General features: G+C 39.4%; 1 protein-coding gene across 5 annotated transcripts in view; it reads left to right on the top strand.

The window, feature by feature from the left end:
• Positions 1–12,277, top strand: part of LOC105386057 (dystroglycan 1) — a 78,399-nt gene that overhangs the window by 14,535 nt on the left and 51,587 nt on the right. For all 5 annotated transcript variants that reach the window (XM_048628032.1, XM_048628035.1, XM_048628038.1 and 2 more), the window contains exon 2: positions 2,385–2,428. The gene's annotated coding sequence lies outside the window, so the exon portion shown is untranslated. The remainder of the gene's footprint in view (positions 1–2,384; positions 2,429–12,277) is intronic.

The raw sequence follows: 12,277 nt of genomic DNA, 5'->3' as shown, positions 1-12,277 counted from the left end.
GTGCCGTGATAACGTTCAGCCACGCGTCAGGCTGCACAAAGCGGGCGGTATCTAGTAGCATCTACCTGACAGGCTGCCTCTAGTGGCTTCTACCTGGAGGGACCACCCGAGTCCGCGAGTCCTGCCGTAAAATCACGTAAAATTGACGCTCTGGCGATGTTTATCTAGTAACAAATAATATGGATCGACTTTTAAGCCAAGGGAGTTCAGTTATGTGTGCATGATTCAATTATTGTACCTTTTACTTAACTAAGATGTTATGTTGATCTCATATCTGAGAGATACCATGTAGAGCATTGATTTGAATCTACACTATCTAGTAGGTTTTCCTACATATTATAATATACCGACTATTATAACAATATCTCTAGATACCTTAATGGAATATAGAACCATTTGACCCAACTGAATCCTGAAATTGATTGAGCTGACCTAACTGGAAAACTCGCAGTATCTAATTTCTCGATTCCCGACGCCACTACCTAATGAGGGGTGCAATTATGAGACACGATCCCATCCCTAATGGAAGCGGAGTTATCTTCGTGTCTTCGCCCGTCGGCGTTTATCTCATAATTGGGACAGTGAGATTTACCACCGAGAATTAATGCTAATGAGGTCTGATTATACATTTTGGCATAGTTTACGACGTTGGGTCCTCAAGGAAGTATTCAAGAGAATTGTCGGGCAAATGTATTTAATTCTTGAGGCAATCTCGGCAAAGAGTTAGAAGTTTGAGGCCTTCAAGAACACGGAACCCTTCGTGCTTATTCTTCTCTGTAGGCATGTACTTACTTGAGACGTCTAGCCTACCCCCTGCACCATTTATAATAATAACTCTGGTAGGGGACACTTAAACCTGGCGCCTCGGTGCCTCATTTCTGTAGATGAAAAGTGCGAGGAAATTTCGCGAGAGTGCCGCCTGCATCGTTTTGAGCACGTTTGAGGAACCTTTTCTTTGTGATTTTAAGAATTATCTCCTTCCGCCGCCTGAAATTCCGCTCTCGATTTGATGTGGAAAGGTTTTACCTTCAAAGAGCGGAGGCGTAGGCGAAATGCAGTTTCAAATATGCAATGCACCGTCGACATTCCGATTGATATTAAACAGCAAGTCAGATATTTATGAATCGTGCATGCATCTGGACTGGATGCTATTCCAGTCCGACGCGAGTATTCCGCCGTGTATTGTATAACCAATATTAAGTGGTTTCCAAACTCTTTCATGTTCTGCTGTTCTTTTTTACCAGGAGAATAATTAAATTTAACTGCACATTTTGAATATTGTATATTGCATAAAAGTTAAACTTTCTGCCTTCGGTGCGGTATACGCGACGTCTTAAAAACTTTTCGACAAAACTGCCAGCAATTTTTCATAAGTTGAAATTTTATATGATTTTTACACGCGTCTCGGTTTCTCCACAAAGCACCATCGTTCACTTGGAGCGGCAAAACGTGGTTACAACACTTTAATAACGAATGAATTCACAAGTACAAATGTGGGCAATAACTTTTCAGCTGCTGTAATGAAATTCCTAGGTTTAGTTTGATTAAAGGAGTCCTAAGCTGGCAGTGGGTGACTTAGATACAGTCCTGGGTTTATTGTAGCAGTGGCAGTTGATCCGTGCCAGCTATTTAGGTACTATTAGTACAAGTAGGTAATTTCCAAACGTGCATTACTGTATTATCGGTTAATAAGGTGCATCCGTTGTCATCAATGTGCCAGCGACTACCCACATTATTTACCCAACCCTTCGTAACGACACTTTAATATGATTTTTGTCACAAACAAATATTACAAGTAACCCTTCGAAGGTCAGACTTGGTGCATCCATTATAGTAATAGATGTAATATGAATTCGCTGATGCAAGTCTCGAACTGGTTGATGGGACAATCCCGTACCAGTTTAATTTCCCTATAAGAATCGGTATTTGCATACAATGCCGCTGCCACGGCTTGATTGCTCGCCTTTGACTTATCATGGCTTATGGCATCGCATGCGGTTCAAAGGCGCCTATCCTTCTGCAGTTATAGACGGCGCTAATATCTAACTACCTTGTTTCCCTCTCCAAAACTGTAAAATGAACTGATATAGGTACAACTGTAGGTATTATAACACCTACATCTACATACCTACATGCTGGAAAACCTTTATTTGGTTGGGTTGGTATAATATATTATAGTATAGTATAGTTATTAATTTGGTGTTGGCGGTATTGATAAAATTGCTCTTCTGTTTGGAATGACATCATTTACATAATTTCTATATAAAAAGCGATTCGATAAATATCATTTTATCCTGGCGTGGCGCCAGTAGCCATTTATTGCAATTATCTGAGTCGTTATATGAGATTACGAGTATTAACAAGTTATTTATCTTCCTTCACAGGTCAATTATTTCCTCTACACAAGCAGAGCTGATGCTGGTCTAAGGTAAAATTGATATCTAGCATTTTGAGATCAATTTGTTTGATGTAGCTTTGCCGCTTTCAATTACAAAGCCAAATATGACAAGTAAAGTACAGTGCTCCAAAATTGATAATGCGCATAGAAATCTTTGACAGATCGGTTGTTTTCGATTATGTGACACATGATATTGACTTTTATTTCTTCGAACAAGGTGCAAAATGCAAGTGTTTTTTTAAGGCTCTTACGATTTAATGATTCGGGTGTGAAGATCTGCATGTGCATTATTAATTTTGGACAAGTGTAATAGGTTGCTGTAAATGATAACGCTGACTGACTGGTTATAAAATTACGTACAGTGAAACACTTAGATAAGTGTAATAGTGTTGAACTATTCCGCTCTTAATTCTTGGGCTGTAAGTACTTGTAAGAGCTGAACTTGAACTGCACATAAGGCTCACTGTACATGATTCCATTACATACGAGAAAGACACACGACTCCGAACGGAATTTCTTCAAAGGCTGGGGTCAGATTCGGTCAGCTATCAGTTTTCGCCTACATTTCGTTAATAATTCACACAGCACGTATTGCCGCAGTGTGAAATGATAGTCTGCGTTCTGCGACGTTCGTGAAAAAAACTGTAGGAACTGCTTTAGTTTCCCCTCCATAAGGTATCTCAGAGAAATTTGATCATTAACTGATGAGCTTAACATTCTTTTGTTTAGAGTCAGTTTAGGGGACCTTACCGCCACCTCCAATGTGCAGTAGGTATGTGCGCGCTTTTGCAATGAACACCCTTAATAATATAGTTTACAGAATTATTTAAAATATATTACGGTGGATTGTTAAACCACTATTCAAAGCTAGCATCCTAATTCAAATTTTGATTATGGTTACAGTCATGCAGAAATTGATCAGATAACTTTTTTTAAATAAACAAGTATCTGCTTCTTAGCAATATTTTCAGCTACAAACAAGTTTATCAGTGAACTTGCGCTGATTACAGTGTAATGTGTAATCATGTTCCTAATTTGGCCGACTACCGTTCGCTCTTTCTGGGCTAAACGAATATTTGAGCAGCAACCGTGCTCTGACTACCTACCAACCGACGCTAAACTAAGCGAATACAACTCTAAATCCTACGTACTTGTTAATAGAGCCCGTTTTCGTCTATTAGTTTGCAGTGTTTAGAAATGCTGAAATTTTACCTGAAAATGTTAGTAGGTACTATTAGTTACAAATAGACTCTTGCAACAAATGCTCTTTTTATATGGCTATACTTTGATTTTCTAAAATTGATATAGGTACGTACCTACGTACCTACTTAGTAATTATGATAGCTTCATTTTAAGCACGTCGTCGTAAAATTATATAAAAATACCTACCTACTATTTTTCTACAGCCTACAATGTAAGAGCATAGCTTATAATTATATTAAATTATTCCCGTAGGTATATTTGACTACACTAAGCTGGCTTCCAAGCTTGAACCTAGGCCAAACATGATAGCTTTGTTTAAACTAAGACATAATGATAGACATAAATTGAAGCTCCAAACTATTTTCAAGCTTTCAAGATGGCGGCATAGCCTTATCGCTGCCAAAGTTAGCGATTACAGTTACGTGTCTAATGGACGTTGAAAAGAGAATTTTCCACAAGCGTTCCCCCTTTATTTAAGCGGTTAATGGACTTTTGCAATTTTACAACTTTTTACGCCGGACAGGGCGCCGGCTACAGTTATTAACTCGTCCGGATGGCGATCCAGAAATGACCCGCGTTTCGATTCACGTAACAAAACGTAAGCGTTATCGCGCCGACCGACTTATCTTCAGCCAAGAAAGAAACATAAACGTTTATTCCGTACATTGCACACACACACACACACACAAAATGAGAAAAAAAATAAAGATTAGCTTTGTTTACAGGCTATATACAACTGAAAGTTCCCTAATTAGGGGCTAGCCCATAAGCTCCTCTTTTGTGCATCAATAAAAAAATAGGTTACAGTCATAATGGTTTCATAGCAGGCCTCAAATTAGAATATGGTTAAAATAAGGTTAAGAAATGTCAGTCGCTGGGTTGCCGTGAAGCTACGTGAACAACGTGAATCTTTTGATTGATTGGACTTGGAAGCTTCAGTTTAGATGTAAATAAGATGTAGCGAAAACTAATTATGTTGCGTAATGCAGTAGATATCTAGGTACTAAGATGTACCACTTATTTACCTTTTTTGTACATTATTATATACCTTATTTACTATTATAGTAGTTGTAAAATCGTTCAATTAAGGACATAGGCATTAGGCATATCCCGAGGAGCCTTTTAAATGTGGAGTTTATTCTCACGCCTAAAATTATCCATGAATAGTAGTAATATAAAGTAACATGAATAAGCATTACCTACAACACCTATAACGTTGAACGCTCCTTCGTTCGCTCCGAGCCCATGATTTACACAAACACGGCGCGCGGAGTATCCCGAAATAATCGAACAAAACGCATCAGACACGTGCTAATTGTTATGAAAACATCGGCTGTTACCAACCGCGGCTTGACTCACTCCCGGCCCTGTTGCACTTCTCATTTATATTTAACAGAGCTCCGTTACTGCCAATACTGTGTCAATGACGCATAAACCGGCACTATAAATACAATGACGCTGAAAGCTTTAACAAAATCGAGTAACATTTTCGTTGCATAATTTAGGCCGATGCACTTCATGTAATGGACCATCGAAATCAACCCATGTGTACCTATAGGTATATGAGATCATCAAAGAGTTTTTGCCCACCTCGTCTCAAGATCAATAAGTTTATTTGTGATGCAAACGCAGCTTCGATTTGGCGGTATCCGGTGCGCGCGCGCAGGCGCCGGATGTCTGACATCAAAACGCGCGGACCGTGCCGAAGCTCGATCCACAAACGTCAATCGATCAACGTCATACAAACTTGATGCGGAATGAAATTATGAGCTGGCCGCCACCGCCGCCGCCTATTGTGCGAAACACGAGATTTTCCGAGGCATTGATGGCAATTTGAAACATTTTCTCTTATGTAGATACATAATAGTAGTTTTTATTACTTGAGTTTCGTTCAATGTATGTATCTTCTAATGCCCGTTAGCATATACCAACCGATGCGTTTTCCTTTCTGTGCAGCTTGCATGATCGTATCGTAGAGAAAAACATTGTATGTATTCTATTCTGTAGGTCATTATAAACCAAACGGGCTTGCTGGTTAAATTTTGTAGTAACAATCCGCGATAACCAAATAAAGGATAATGTAATTGTACAAGCGTCCTCAACAAGACGTGGCCATTGCACTTACCTACCTACCAGCCTGATAAGCAGCCGATAGGCGTGGAGGCGACGGACGACATTGATATGCAAGTGTCAAGACCGCCACCAGCCAGGCAGATAAGCAATCCTGGTGAGTTCTGCTTACCTATACACAGTAGTAAACACATCCATCCATAGCCACCAAAACAGTTTAATTTGTAAGGAATCCATTCATCGGCTTTAACCAATTTTTTTATTCATATAAAGAGAAAGTTCCTTTAGCTTTAATCTTGAAGCTTTTAGCCAGCGTAACTCGAAAACTTAAAACACAAATGGGCTTAACTGGCAGCTCTTATGTGCCGTACCATTTATATGACCCTCCCGTTCGCTCATAAGCAGTTGGTGCGTGAGTGAGCGAGATGTAAAGATATGGTTATCAAGAAAGGCTTAGGTCCTTAAAGAAGCCGCCGATGCAGTTGCTCGTTAAAGCCTTTGCTTTTACTTCCATTTAAGGTGCAGTCGGCGCCTGCTGCCGGCCGAGACCAAATACGGCTCGACCGCTACTTAACATTACGAAAATAAACACAAGCTGTATTTATACAAGCCAATGATACAGATATTTGTTCACAGCGCGTCTTCACTGCCCAACACAATCATCGTTAATTGCACGTTCCATTTCTCCTCGTATCGTATAGGCTTTATTAAAGAATTAAATCCTTCGGTTGCGTGTTGAAAGTGAAGAGCAAACTTTAATTGAATGAGTTGATTACTGCCGCAAATAAAATATCGTATTACACGAGCTAGCGAAACAATTCGTTCTTCTGTTGAACAACTCGCCTGGTGAACTTGCGCGGCTGACTCAGAGGTTATTTAAAGATCTCTGGAGCGCCAACGCTGCTTAACGATGCATTCAAACTTTTCTTCCACGCACGGACCGATTCGAAAAACAACTTGTGGTGACTGTAACCTTAATAAAACAGTATAATTATTTAATGTCCACTTAAAACGCGAAACGTCTATTGGCCCTGTGTCGGCTCTTAACGGCTATTTTAAAATGTCGCAAGCATTCCTATTGTGCGTTGGTCAGCAATTAAGCCAATTACAGTGCATCGACAGAGCCGCGACGCGTGTGCTCTCGAGTCATAAATATCGCTTAATCAATTCGATTCAGCTTCTCTGTCTGTCGGGTCATTCACATCTTGACAAGTACAAATAGGCGCCAATAATTCACGGCCTAGAACCGCTAGACTTTTACCACGGTTCTATATCCGCGTCCCACTGCTAGGCTGTTCGTCTGACCGCCTGCTGTTCAGAATTCAGCAGTGATTCTTGAAATTAATACTGCCGTGAAAGTTTCAGACAACTACAATTAATTGTGTTTCACATCGTAACGTGTAGGCACAGGCAGTCATTAGCCCTCGAACATCCCTTTGCTAACATCGGGACCAAAGTTGGTGTAAATAATGGTTCGGCGGCTCAGCTTTGTGGAATGTGGGGCGTCGTGATTGGTGCGAGGCCCGGATTCCTGGCGACAATGCTACGGGCACACTCATCAGTGGTCCTTTGTTTAAAGATCCCTAAGTTCAACGGGTTATTCGACAACCCGAAAATTTATGTAGCCCAGAATACATACCTACTGTCTACATAATAAATTTGTTCTCGATTTCTATAACCTAAAAGCGCGTGGAGCCAAATAAAAGTAAAAACATGAAACATAATACCTACCCACTTTAAAGTCATAATTTCCATATCTTAAACTAAAAGTTGCTTGCACCACTGCCAGCTTTAAGTCACAAGCAAGTCGATGGAAAGTAGCCGGGTCTGTGAACTGAAATCGTATATGTAACTCCAGACGCAATGCCCCTTGCATTCTCGCACAATACATCCTCATCCTGCACTCCCAATGAACAACTGGACATTAACTAGTCGGCATACGGGATCAGTGCCAAATGTGGAATATTAATGTGAACGGTCATGATAAATGTCCCGCACAAATTAGCATACAATCACCGGGTGTGACGCGGCGGCTGGCCGCTACGTGAGCCCCGGCGCAGGGGGGTTAATCTATACTGATGAAAAACGAACGAATGAGAGCTTTGATCATTGCTATCGAATTACGGTAGCGACTTATGTCTAAAACATGCACTGGGATCGTACTGTCGTGCAATCGGCACGTTTAATAAAACGAGATAGAGTCGTGGCTCGCGCAGCATCGCTCCGAAACTTAGTTTTTCGTCATATAGAGTGACCCCGCTAGATCCACAGTAGACACCTCCGATCCACCTGGCAGACTCTAATGCCATATTTTCTAAACAAAAAAGTTGTTTTTCATAAACGTAATAGAGGTATTTAATCGGTTGTAGAGTTTTTGCCCGTCTGAGTTAGACGGTCACGCCTGAAAGAGTTAACCGCAGTAAACGCGTCTAGTTATGGTAATGATGAAATTAACGATAGGCATTTGCACATTATGGTGATAATATGACGGCATAGAGAGTATAGCCGAGCTTCTGCCCGCTTATAGCTTCTGAATATGGCCCTATACGCTTCCTATTTATGTCTATTTAGGTACAGTAACCTGCACATAAACCTGACGCCTCTTGGAGGGACTTGGCTACTGGGGGAGTACAGATTTGATAGTTAGGCGAAAAGTATAATAGTTTACGATTTCTCGCATACTAAGTGGAGCCTCACGCGGAAACTATCATGAAACTTTTGACATAAAATGTATGCAGATGACAGGAGAAAACGTGAACTTTTTTAGTTTTCAAAAATTGCAAATCCCGTACTAGAGGCCCTGAGAGGGGGTCAGGTTTATGTGCAGGCCACTGTACCTGCCCATTTCGCTTCTCAGTCACGTGACATGTTCCCACACGTTGTCCCTCTGAATACAAAGTGCTGCTGATTACGGAAGGAAGATGTTCCGTCAATGGTAAATTAGAATAATTTATATTCAATTGTACCTGGAGACTTTTTAATTTTCCCACTGTGCTTTTATAGCGTGATAATTACTCTTGGTCTGTAGTGGCCGTTAATATTTATAGCATCAAGACTCTGACTTTTCTTACACAACACAGCATTATATAGACGATATAATATACATATAGAGACTATGAATAGATGATAGGTATTAAGTAACAAGTTCAGTTATTAACATACACAACTAAATAATATTTGGCGCCACAAAGCCTCGTCTCTAGATCACCCTCCTCATCCAGCTACCATCAGCAACCAACATACGATCCCACGATAATAACATTGACCTTCATTTTTTTCACTTGCTGGAAGTCCTTTAACAATATGTGTGCAAACTAATTGAATGGAGCGCCTTGCTTTCCGTCATTCATAATCATAAAGCTCGGCGTATGAACTAAAACAATACCGCTATTCTGCGCCACAAAACATATGGCACTAGCATCAGATTTCATTGCCGACCCGCCGACTGTGCTCTTACTAAACAAACATTATTAAAAAACAGCACTTTTTGTACAAAAAGCTAAATAAACTGCAGATGCGGCTGTATACCTACTGGCTGTGCCAGTTTATTCACGGATGTTGCATAAGTTTTTATATGAAATGGCCTATGATCTACTTATTTTACAGCGTTGAATAATAATAAACATTATGTTATTTTTATTTCGATTCAATAAACAAAATATTTCAAAAAACACTCTATGTGACTTGCTAACAGATCCGATCAATCCTTACTTCCTTACTATAATATTATAAATGCGAAAGTAAAACTGTGTCTGTCAGTCTGTTACTCTTTCACGCCAAAACTACTGAACGGATTAGACTGAAATTAGGTATACATACGGTCAAGACCCTGGGAAACAACATAGGCTACTTTTTATCCCGGAATTCCCACGGGAAAAGTTTTTAAGGCGAAGCGAAGCGCGCGGGAATAGCTAGTCTTTTATAAGCGTCTTAAAATACACTAGTTTTAATATCGACGTTTTTACTACTTCTTGATGTGGTATAGTTAGTATAAAAATTACACACTAATCGAGAGTAGACAGTGATTAATGATGAGATGTTATGTCGAATTACTGTTTGAGCTGTCACGCTGAGATAACGTTAATTTATTGCTGTTTGCTTACGGTGGACCTGAAAAATTATCTTCAATTGACCTAGATTATTTTGTCAATTTCATAATTCATATAGAAAACTAAAGAGATTTATGCTGTTTGAAGTTTTTTTTCGCACTGAAATATTCTAATATACTTTTATCAATAAATTGTATAAAAATATGCCATTTGTAATTTATAAAATTTTACAGGGTTCCAATTTGAAAGACAATTATAAGGCCTTGTCCAAACTACTAGAATAAGTTATTTGAGTTAACTTATTATATTAGTCCGTGGCTGCATACCGCCCGGGCCGCACAGGCACAGGGCGGGATGAGCTATTTAACTAGTATCAATCGCACGCGCTGCACGCTGCGGCCACAGAGCGCCACCGCTTCCTCGGCCACGTCTCCGGGGAAATCACAATAGTCGCCAACCTGCAATCTGCTAATAGCCACTCACAGCTCCGGAACAAAACCATTTTGTCTCTCAAACCTGACCCAGTTATATCCCAGCCATTTATACAGTTCAGATCGGAATATTATTAACTTGCCCGACCTTTGTGTGAAAATGTCACAGCCGCGCTTTCAGTTGATTTAATTCTCCCGCTTTGCATTCCGTTATTGAAACGGTAATGGTATCCAATTTGTCTTTCGAAACTTCGGTAACAACCTCTGTATATGTAAAGTTGTAACTAATTATAAATATGAAATGGAATGCCACTCAAACAATGTAGATGGCAATTTGGATCGAGCCGATGATTACTACTTATAAAACTAAAATAGGTCGCCATAAAGCGGTCAATGACTTGCGCCTTCCACTTAACGATGGGAATAATGGCTGAATACATCAGGCCATAAACAAATATATGTGGGATAGCTTATAGAAAATCCATAAGTTCAATGTAAACATAGAATGTGTGAGTTTTGAATCGGAGCAATGATAACCTTGTTGACAAACTAATGAGTCAGTGCATGAGCGGTGTAGCTCCGTGCTGACGGACAGCCGCAAGCTCGCACTCGGCTATTTCTGTCCGGAGACGTTGACCCATCTGTATCACTTGGAAATACATCAGCGGTTTCAAACCATCTATCAATAGCCACAAATTTACGTTTAAACTGGTCTTTGAACTTTAAATTGGGTGGTACGAAACATGCGGCAGCGAATCTAAATGTCGCTCACAGAATGTTCATACATCAATCAATTTAAATGATAAATGAGTGTTATAGTGGAGCTAGATGGAATTGTCCGTTCAGCTAGTAAGACACCGATCTGCATCGGAGTATAGCGGTCACTGGCCTGTCACCTTAAACTTGTATCTTCCGGGAACGCATTCCGTTTCGTTTACGAAATATCCCTGGAAGTTGTCCCTCAAGAATTATCTCTAATATTCGTCTGTGAAGTTTAGGAATAAAGATGCATAATAAATAAGCAGTCAGCTTGAAGTTTGAAGTGTGTAAGAATAATAAAGCTGCCTCGCTTCGGGATATTACTACGCATTGCGTAACTTTTACCGTGTTTATTTTATCTTTTACGTTTATTGTACACTGCCTATACATACATACGTTTTATAACTGTCGCATTGTCAACAGCTAGCACATAATGGACAACATTTCATTTTCTTTACCCTATATTTTTATTAGCTATTCGGAAAGTTTATAGAAAATTAGTGGACCCGTATTTTTTCATTTTGTATATACATTAATTTTTGCATGTTGTTAACTTTAAAGTTAATTATTTTAAAACCGGAAGAGACGTCACATATTCGGCTCAATTTTTATTTTTGTCTATTGCCTGAGTTTCGAAAAAAAACATAAATGACACTGACAAGTGACATTTAAACTTTGTTTACATGCCAACCAACAAATGGGTCATTTTCAAATGACATTGATATTTCTGATGATGGAAAGTAGGTACTTATCATGTAAAAAAATAAGCAGAAGCATTTTTCAGCTGTGTATGCGGTGGCATGCTCTGGGACATATTATATTGAGGTCATCTCTTAATAAAAAATAAAAAAAATAGTACGAAAGTGTCAGAACAGAATTAATGAAAATGACCCAAACAAACAACAACGTCACGATAAAACGTCAACGTCAATCAAAAATGAAAGTGACAGTTACTTTGTTTTTAAATCTATGGGCTTTGATCATCAAAATGCATCGCACCTGATGCATGACGTCATCAGCACTTTTTTACTATTTTATGATTTTCTCGAAAATGATACATACAAAAAATACAAAAACATTTTTTTTGTGGCCTTTAGAGTCAAATCTCGAAATGGTTTTCGATTTATAGCAGCTTTAGTTTTTTGAAATGTTGTCCATTGACAAAGGACTTTCATCCCGTCTCAACAGGCGCTCCCCGGGCCGTGTTTATCTATTGTGCTACAACAATACGCCATCTAACAACTGTCTTCGAGACCAATTTATGGCTTAGACCTTAATTTTTTCACTAAGTCGGCAAATAAAATGTCTTATTAGATTGGAACTCCAATCGTTCTGAGTTGCGTCTTATTATACGCCTTTAAAAATGG

Source organism: Plutella xylostella, chromosome 19 (assembly GCF_932276165.1).
Source record: "Plutella xylostella chromosome 19, ilPluXylo3.1, whole genome shotgun sequence".
NCBI classification, from domain to species: Eukaryota; Metazoa; Arthropoda; class Insecta; order Lepidoptera; family Plutellidae; genus Plutella; species Plutella xylostella.
Note: the sequence above shows the minus strand (reverse complement) of the source record. Positions and strands in the feature narration are given on the sequence as shown.